This window comes from Mirounga angustirostris, unplaced genomic scaffold, assembly GCF_029215605.1.
Source record: "Mirounga angustirostris isolate CCGP_5_RB_7025 unplaced genomic scaffold, mMirAng1.0.hap1 SCAF_17, whole genome shotgun sequence".
Lineage (NCBI taxonomy): Eukaryota > Metazoa > Chordata > Mammalia > Carnivora > Phocidae > Mirounga > Mirounga angustirostris.
Genome location: NW_026991725.1, coordinates 22682990 through 22691934, shown reverse-complemented (window position 1 = coordinate 22691934; position 8945 = coordinate 22682990).

Below are 8945 nucleotides of genomic sequence, written 5' to 3'. Positions count from 1 at the left end.
GGGTTTCTAGGTTTTGTTATTGTAAACAATTCTGCTATGAATATTCTTGTACACATTCTGGGTATCCATATGCAAGAGTTTCTGTAAGGTAATTTCTTGTCTTTAATGTACTTGTAGCTTTTCTCATTGTTGTTAAGATTGGTCCAGTCATACAGACTATATGAGCACAAATACTAAATTTTGTGATGTGCTTTTTTTTTATAAACGTCCCCTAAGTTTTTCTAAACCCCTTTCTGACATAATTTTTTTTTTAAAGATTTTTATCTATTTATTTACTTTTGCGAGAGAGAGGGAGAGTGCGTGCCTGTGCACAAGTGGGGGGAGGGGCAAAGAGAGAGGGAGAAGCAGGTTCCCCACTGAGCAGGGAGCCCAATGACGGGCTTGATCCCGGGACCCCGGGATCATGACCTGAGCCAAAGGCAGACGCTTAACCAACTGAGCCACCCAGGCGTCCTGGACATAATTTTTAATGGCTGCATAATATTTTACCAAATGGCTATGTTTGAAGTTATTTGAAGATTTCCCTGTTTGTAAGCATTTATATTGCTAACAGTTTTTTTTTCCTTAACAGTGATAAATAACATTTTTGTTCAGTTTTTTGTTGTTGTGATATTTTGAAAAGGCTAAAATTTTTGTTTTAAAAAATCATGGTATTAAAAAAAAATCATGGTAAAGGTCGGGCTCCCTGCTCAGCGGGGAGTCCCGCTTCTCCCTCTGCCCCCGCAGTTGCAAGCGTGCTCGCTTTCTCTCTCTAATAAATAAATAAAATCTTTAAAAAATGGTAAAATATACATAACACGGGCGCCTTGGTGGCTCAGTTGTTTGACCTGCTGACTCTTGATTTCAGCTCAGGTTGTGATCTCGGGGTCCTGGGATGGAGCCCCGAGGTCTGGCTCTGTGCACAGCGGGGTGTCTGCTTGGGATTCTCTTTCTCCCTCTCCCTCTGCCCCTCCTGCTTGTTCTCTCTCTCGCAAATAATCTTTAAAAATAAATACATACAATTTTTAATTTTAGGGGCGCCTGGGTGGCTCAGTCCTTAAGCCTCTGCCTTCGGCTGGGGTCGTGATCCCAGATCCTGGGATCGAGCCCCAAATCCAGGTCCCTGCTCTGCGGGAAGTCTGCTTCTCCCTCTCCCACTCCCCCTGCTTGTGTTCCCTCTCTCGCTGTGTCTCTCTGTCAAATAAATAAATAAAATCTTTAAATTTTAAAAAAAATTTTAGCTATTTTTAAGTGTTTTAAGATTCAGTGGCATTAAGTATATTTACATTGTTGTGCAACCATCCCAGTATCCATCTCCAGAACTTCCTTCTCTTCTCAAGTTGAAACTCCATACACTAACTCCCCACTTCACCCACTCCTCCCAAGCCCTGGTAAGCATTATTCTACTTTTTGCCTCTATGAATCTGACTATTCTAGGTATCTCATACATATTTATCCTTTGTACCTGGCTTATTTTACTTAGCGTAATGTTTTCAAGGTTCCTCCATGTTGTAGCAGGTATCAGAATTTCCTTCTTTTTTAAGGCTGAATAAAATGTTCTATATACTGGATTTTTGTTAGAAAAATTACTCAAAAGTGCAACTCCTAAGTCAAATAATATGAATTTTTAAAGGTTTTTGTTGCCTTAAAATCCTTCTTCCACACAGCCATATGGAATGTTTTATTTCACTATATTCTTGCTAGTAATGAGTATTATAAATTAAAAACAAAACAAAGCCCTTTGCTATTTTCATGACCTGCTTAAATTTGGCTTTAATTTAGCTGTTATCAAAATTGGTTTGCCTTCTCCTTCGTGTTCATAGCTGTATTGATAGGTAGGTATTCAATAAACATCTATTATGGGAAGCGGCTCTACCAGACATCCTGGGAATCACTGAGATGGGCGGCTGTGTGGGAGTGACACTTTTGCTTTAAATGATATACAAAATAATAAATCTTTACATGGTTAATGGGGTGCTGGCTACATTCCCATTAAGAAGACCCTAAGAGACCTGTTGGCAGGAAGTGCATGTGGACTGTCCCTTGAGATTGTCATCCTGGTTGGATGGCATCAGGGAGATGAGGACGGCAAAGGGTTGTGCCAAGTAACTCTGATGGTTGACATTGACTGCCTGAAGCCTTGAATTGAGAAGAACTCCAAGGCTACTTAACCAGACACAAGGTGAAGAGGATGCTCATCAATGGACATCAGGCATAGGACAGTCATGGGTACAAGACTAGGGAGTGACAAGCCAAAAGATATCTCTTGGTTGCTGTTCTTGACGTAGACCAATCAGCCTTTTGAATGACTGAATTTACCTGTATTTAATCTGAGGATTGTGGAGTATTGTATTTATAAAAATTAAAACAAGGAAAAAAAGAAGAAAGAAAGAAAGAAAGAAAGGAAGGAAGGAAGGAAGGAAGGAAGGAAGGAAGGAAGAAAAAGAAGGAAACAAATAAAAAAGAAAAAAGAAAAAGCATGACAGGCTGAACACAGCATTTTATTTGATCACACTGCCCATGTCTTTCCAGATATTATCAAAAGACACCTACTATGTATTTTTGGACACCTGTCAGCATTGTGTTAGAACTCCTTGGGTGATACATAGGCTGTGCCCTCAAGGATTTGATACATAAAATGCTAATAACAAAATCAGTTATAAGCAACTAAGACACAGGAAAAATGATACAAAGAAGTAAAAGTGTCTAGTGAATGTTCAGACAATAAATGCTGGGAGAACAGGGAGCTCTGCGGTCTGAATCAATTGATGTTCACCTCAAAAATGTAACGAGCTTTTTGTTTTGGTGTATAAAATAACTCAAGCATCTCTGTAGCCTTCCACTTCACCAGAAGTGACAGCTTGAATGATAGCAAGTTAGTGATAGAGGGACAGGAAAAAGGAAAAGGGAAGGAATGAAGTAAAGTATAGAAAGTTGGGATAGGTTTATTGATTAAAAAGAGGAAAGAAATGAGTTGGGGGCAGAGGAGCCAAAGAAGAATAAAAAGGGGAAGAGAAGTAACAAAGAAAAAAGAAAAATTAAAAAGAGGGTAAAGGGAAAGGGGGAGGAGGAAAGGAATTGACAGTGTCGGGAGTAGGAAGAAAAATGGAGGAACAAAAGGGGGGGGAGAAAGGGGAGGGGCGGGGCGAGGGGCAGGGAGGAAGAGGAAGATAGGGAAGGACATCATGAACCTCATTTCAAAGCAATTTAGAAATAACTCTAATATTTATTTTCTGCACACTTTGTAAACACATTTTAGAAGTGAAAAGAAAATCATAAAAATGTATTGAACAATTTAGCATACAAATGCTTACCAAATACTTTCAGGTTATGCTTAAGAATGGAAATTAAGTTGTGTTAATAATTTTTTAAAAATTGAGAGTGTTTTTGGGAGAGGTGTGTGGACCAAAACTCTTTCTAGATAGTTGACCCATGAAAATCAGAAATCATTTTTTAGACTTATATCTCAGCTTAGTCAAACAACCAAAATAACATTCTAGTAGGCTGGGTCCCTTTTCTTTGTAAAACTGATTTGTTTTACAGAGACAGATGAAGTGTTTTTAATGAGTATTTTGGTGATGAGGTATTAGTGAAATAGTATGTGTGTATAATTTTTAAACCTAAATATAAAAAATCATCGTAGCATTCCCTCTTAAGCATTCTGAAATATTTGAGACAGCTCCTGAAAAAAAAAAAAAAAAAAATCCTAACTAGCAACAGGAGTAAAAGCAATTAATCTTATCATCAGGAATAAAAATTTAAAGCAAACAAAAATAATTTGCTTTCTAGATAGAAACATTCTTTTAGTCTTAAAAGGCATAGATGTTATGTAGCTAAAACCAAATTAACTCCATGCAGTTTGAAGTTGTAACTGATGCATTTTGAATTAAAATCATTTGCATACTTAGAAGCTATGTGGATGTCAAGTACCTAATTGTCTTATTACTATTTCCACTTTAAATAATATTGAGGTATGGATTTTCTCCCTTTTGTTGCTGTTTACAATTTGTTTTATTTTGAAAAATAACATTTCCTGGTCTTTTCTTGAATTCTACAATCTTCCCCCAAGTTAACCTGTAACTTATTTTGCATTTTGTGCCACATAGGGACTACACAAAATTGCTCATTATCTTTTAACCAAATGATTTTAGAGTCGAAAAAATGCAAAAGGCAGCAGTCGTGGCGCGTGAGGAATGTTATTGACCATTTTCTTGTACGTTCGTCAATAGGGCTAGTGTGGTGTAGTTTAATTTACTCACAAACTGAGTCTGAAGCCATATATTTCCCAAAAGTTAACAAAATAAACGATTCCCTTCCTTATCTGGAGGTTTCTACATCGCCAACCTGAGTCAAAACAAAACACTGAGCAGTTTTGTCACACAGGCTGTGTGACCCATAGAAAACCAGATGATTGTTCTTCAAGTTCTTTTTTGTCTTTGAGTCTTTTTAAACACATTTCTTTTTAAGGTCTTCAACATGGAACACTTTTCAATAATAATTTGAAGGAGGAAATTTCCCTTTGCTGCTTACAATTCCCTTACATTTTATGAGTTATCTTAGACACATAATTATCCTTATTTATTTGACAGGAGAAAATGCTTCATGTGCTTTTAAATTGGGACTCATTTACACTTCTTCAAAGTTTATGGGCATTTAAAAGAACCACACCAAGACTTCAAGTTGCTGGCAGAAACAAAATATCCCAGGGCAGGAACAAGGAAAAAACAAGCAAACAACAGCAAAATAAATAAAACCCGAGCAAACAAAAAACAAATTCCTCCAAGAACTGTGAAGTCTAAGTAGCCCTGTCTCAATAAATGTGAATTCTTTCTTTTTCTATATTTCATAGAAACCATACCTCTATTTCAAAATTGATCAGGATTCATTAGAAAATAAAACACAGAAAAGTTCTATTTTAATATATTTCCCTCCTAAGTGCTTTCCAATTTTTTGTGTCCTCCCTTTTGTAAAATGTGAACTTTTAATATAGGAAGTCATAGACAAATATAAGATTAAAAAAGAAGTTTATATTCTGGGGATTTATTCAAATGAGCTAATTTAAGAGAAGAAAAAGTTATATGTTCCCAAATAACTATTCAGCACTTACAAAAGTTTAAAAAAAATCGATGTAACTTATATATCTAAAAATAACGATTAATGATTAACTCACATCTACTGGATTAAATGTTACACGTTGGTGAAAAATGACAGTTATGAAAATTTTGAGGCAGCAACGGTAGAACAGCAAGTGAAAAATGAAGATATACAAATAAGATGACAAAATCTCAAACTATTAGCAATGGACAAATATTGGGAAGAAACATTTAAAAATAAAATTAATACTCTAGGACAAGGGAATTGCTGATTTTCTCATGTCATATTTCCATTTTGTTAAAAAAGTTATTTTCTGTCTTTGGGTTTTTTTTTTTTTCTTCCTCTCTGAATTTGTATGTCCACATTGAAGGAAAATAGATCAGAATCCCATCTTTAAAATGGAGTCAAGTTTCAGTGTTTCTGGATTCAGAGAATTGAATCCTGTTAACTAGACCAAACACTTCTCCAGGAAAAATGAAGAGGAAGGAGAGAGAGGAAGAGGAGAACAAACAAAACAAAACAAAACAAAACAAAAAAATCCCAATGATAGTAAATAAGTGGAATAAAATAATAAAAATAAAAATGTTATTAAAGAAAATAATTTATTCTGCAGCTATATTTTTAATTCTTACAAAGTTTGATACTGCACTGATGATCAATCTTTCTCAAAAAAGCTGTGTAGAAACAAAAAGGAAAACAAATACAATGTTTATTAGTTGTCTTTAATAACAAAAGAAAAGGCAGAAAAGGGGAATGATAAATTGTGGCATGGCATTCCAAGTTGGCCCATTCCTATCCCTATCCTAGGAATGTGAGTCTTGACAAGAAATAACCCTACCCTCAGGTTAATTTTAGTGCTGGGCTCACTCAGAGGGGAGATGAAGCACTAGTCAACATCATTCAGTGCCCCCAACCCCAGCCTAAAATAGCCAGATCACTGAGGCAAAACTGATTTGGGGGCTAAAAAGGTCTGCATCTCACCCCAGCTGTCTCCGCTCTCTTGTGTTCTTGCAGCCTCTGACTATACACAGAAGCCCTTGGTGGGGGCAGGGGGGAGGATTAGAATTCACTGAAACATCTGATTTTTTAAAAGAACTAACCAGTTTCAATTTAGCAACAGTTGGTAAATTTTTATTTTCACAAATGTGTATTTTCTCCCCTACTGTCATTTTAAAACATGTAAAAGAAACTAAATTCAACTAACTTCTAGTCTATTTCTTTTATATTTTTTACATGGAAAAAAAATCTAAAAGTGAACTGAATTCAATTATTACTTTTACAATTTTTGTTTCCCTTTGAATCTAGGATAGGAAAAGGTGGACTGCATTTTACAGGAGTTTAGAGGTCTGGATGGAAATTTTTGTGGGGTGTAACTTGCTTTTGTTTTAGGAATAAAGAGATAGAGTAGTAGGCATGTTCCCCAGGGAGAAACCCTGAGAGGTGCTTCTATTAATTCTTAGAGATTTAAATTAAATGAAGGAAACAGCACTTAAAAGTTTCTGGGAACTGCAGTGCCCTGCCTAGGACCCTCTTTCTTGTTCCCCAATATAACAGAAAGGATTTCAGGAGATTGGGGCTCCTTTTTAGGAAGAGGCCAAGGAATACAACAGCCTTTCTGAGACCATCTTTGAGCCCTTTCAAAAGTCCACACACATCACCAAGAAAGTCCCCGGGCAACAGACACACATTCTGGCAAGATTTTTTTTTTTTTTTTTCCCCCCTGGACTCTCAATTTTTCTCTGAATTCTCTTTGCCCTGCAGTTTGTATTAGCTGGTTTTTTCATTTTAAAAATGTTTATTGAATGCCTACTATGTGGCAGACTCCGTTTCCAGCTCGTTGGTTTGTGTGAAAATTATGGTCAAAGAGCTGACTAAATATTAAGAGTCAGAAACGGTGGGGGAGGGGGGCGGGCCGGAGGTGTGGGGGGGTGGGATACAGACGTCGCCCACCTTCTTGCCTAGAAAACATTCTTTTTCTACTCAGCAACTAACAGCTCATAGTATTTTCTGTCGCCCCATGCAAAGAAAAAAATCACAAACCCCCAAATCCGACAAACACGTGGCTGGCTAGAACAAAACGCGGATTTGGAGAGTGGGTTTTGAAGGTGGTGGAGATGGAGAAACCGAGTTGGAAGCCCTCCCCCCACGCCCAAGCCCCATTTCTTTGCAGCGCGCGGGGAAAACCGGGAGGGGGACAAAGGTGCGGCGTGTGGTCTTTTAACTCCCGACTTTTTGAACGGTAGAAAATCGTCTGGCAGAAGAGCGGGGCGCCCAAGTCGGGAGTCAGTTCACTGACTGCAAATAAAAAATAATAACAAGAAAAAAAAAAATCCAAGGCATTCCTATCAGTGCAGCCAACACGTGTTGCGGAGTCGGCCCGGGCCGCAGGCGACTGAGACAATGGGGTCGGGGACGGGGAAAGGGAGAGTGACCCCCTTCCTCACCTGCCCTCGCAGCACGCGTGCCCCCGACAAAATTGTTTCTCCCACCCGCAGAACCCCGAGCAAAACCCGAGCTTCCGCCCAGTTCAGGGAGAGTCTGGCATTACTGGGGGTCCACCCCCTCTTTCCCCGGTCCCCGGGCCAGGGGGGCTCCGGGGCACCCGGGCTGCGCGCTCCGCCACCCCCCAACCCCCGGCGCCGTCCCAGCCCCCTCCGCTGGGAACTCGCTGCCCTCGCCCGCCACTCGGCCCGGGATCCCGGTTGCGCGTGGACCGCGCGTCCCGCTCTCCGCCGCCTATCCTGGACTCCGAAACGCGCGGCGAACTGCCCCCTCCCCCACCGCCGAGACGGGGTGCGACCGCCCACGTGTCGCCCCTTGCCCAGTCGGGTCCGTCCCTCGGGCTCCCGGGGCCGGAGGATCCGGAGCGAGTTGGTCAAAGGCGAGGAAAGGGACCAGGGCGGATCCGCTTCCCCCTCCCCAGGAACGGGAGGGGGGAGGGGCCGCCGCCCCCTCCTCGCAGCTCCCGCCCCTCGCTTCCCCGAGCGCCGAGCGGAAATTACCCCCTCCCCCCGCGGGTCTGACCTGGGGACGTGGGCGGGGCTTCAGCCCTCGGCCCCCCGCCCCCGGCCCCTCTCCCGCCTTCCCGCCGGGATCCGAACGCTGCACCCCAAACAAAGTTCCGAGACCCGAACCCAGCGCTGGGAAAGCTGCGGTCGCCGGCCTGGGTGGGGCGGACGGAGGGGACTCCACCTGTCTGCCCCCGCGTCAGGGAGGGAGGGAGGAGGGGAGCGTTCGGATCTCCACCCGGTCACTCCCTCCCTGAGACCTCCCCCTTCGGTTCGCTCGGGTCTGCTCACGCTACCACTCCTCTTCCTCCTCTCCACCCCTCCCTCTGTCCTGGGGTCAGCTTGGGCCGGAGCCGCGCGTCCCCCCCTAGACCCCGAGACGGTCTCGTTCGGCGGCGGAAGCCGGGTGCGAGCCACCCTTCTCCCGTGGGAATCCCGAAACATGATTTCCTGCGGATCCCTCGTTCCCAGCCGCGGTCCCCCGTGTTCCTAGCTTCCCGGTCCCGCGCTCGCAGGGTCCCTGGGTCTTGGATTGCCCGGAGGCGGAGGAGTCTCCTAGGGCTGCGGCCGGGAAGGCCGAGACCCCTCACTTAAAGATCTAGGGGAAAAGCGCCTTTCTTTTAAAATCACCGGCTCGCGCGACCCCCGCCTGAAGACCCCAGAGTCCTCAGCTTCTCTTTGTCTATCTCGGCCGTCCCCCGCCTGTCAGTCGCTAGCAGTTAACCGGGGTAGGGTGGGCAAACTCTCCCCCCAGCCACGGCACGAATAAAAAAATAACCCTACGTTTTACCCATAAAGAGGTGGGAGATTCTGGGCCCGACCACCCTCCCCCAGCCGGGGCCGGGGTAGGGGGATGGGTGGGGG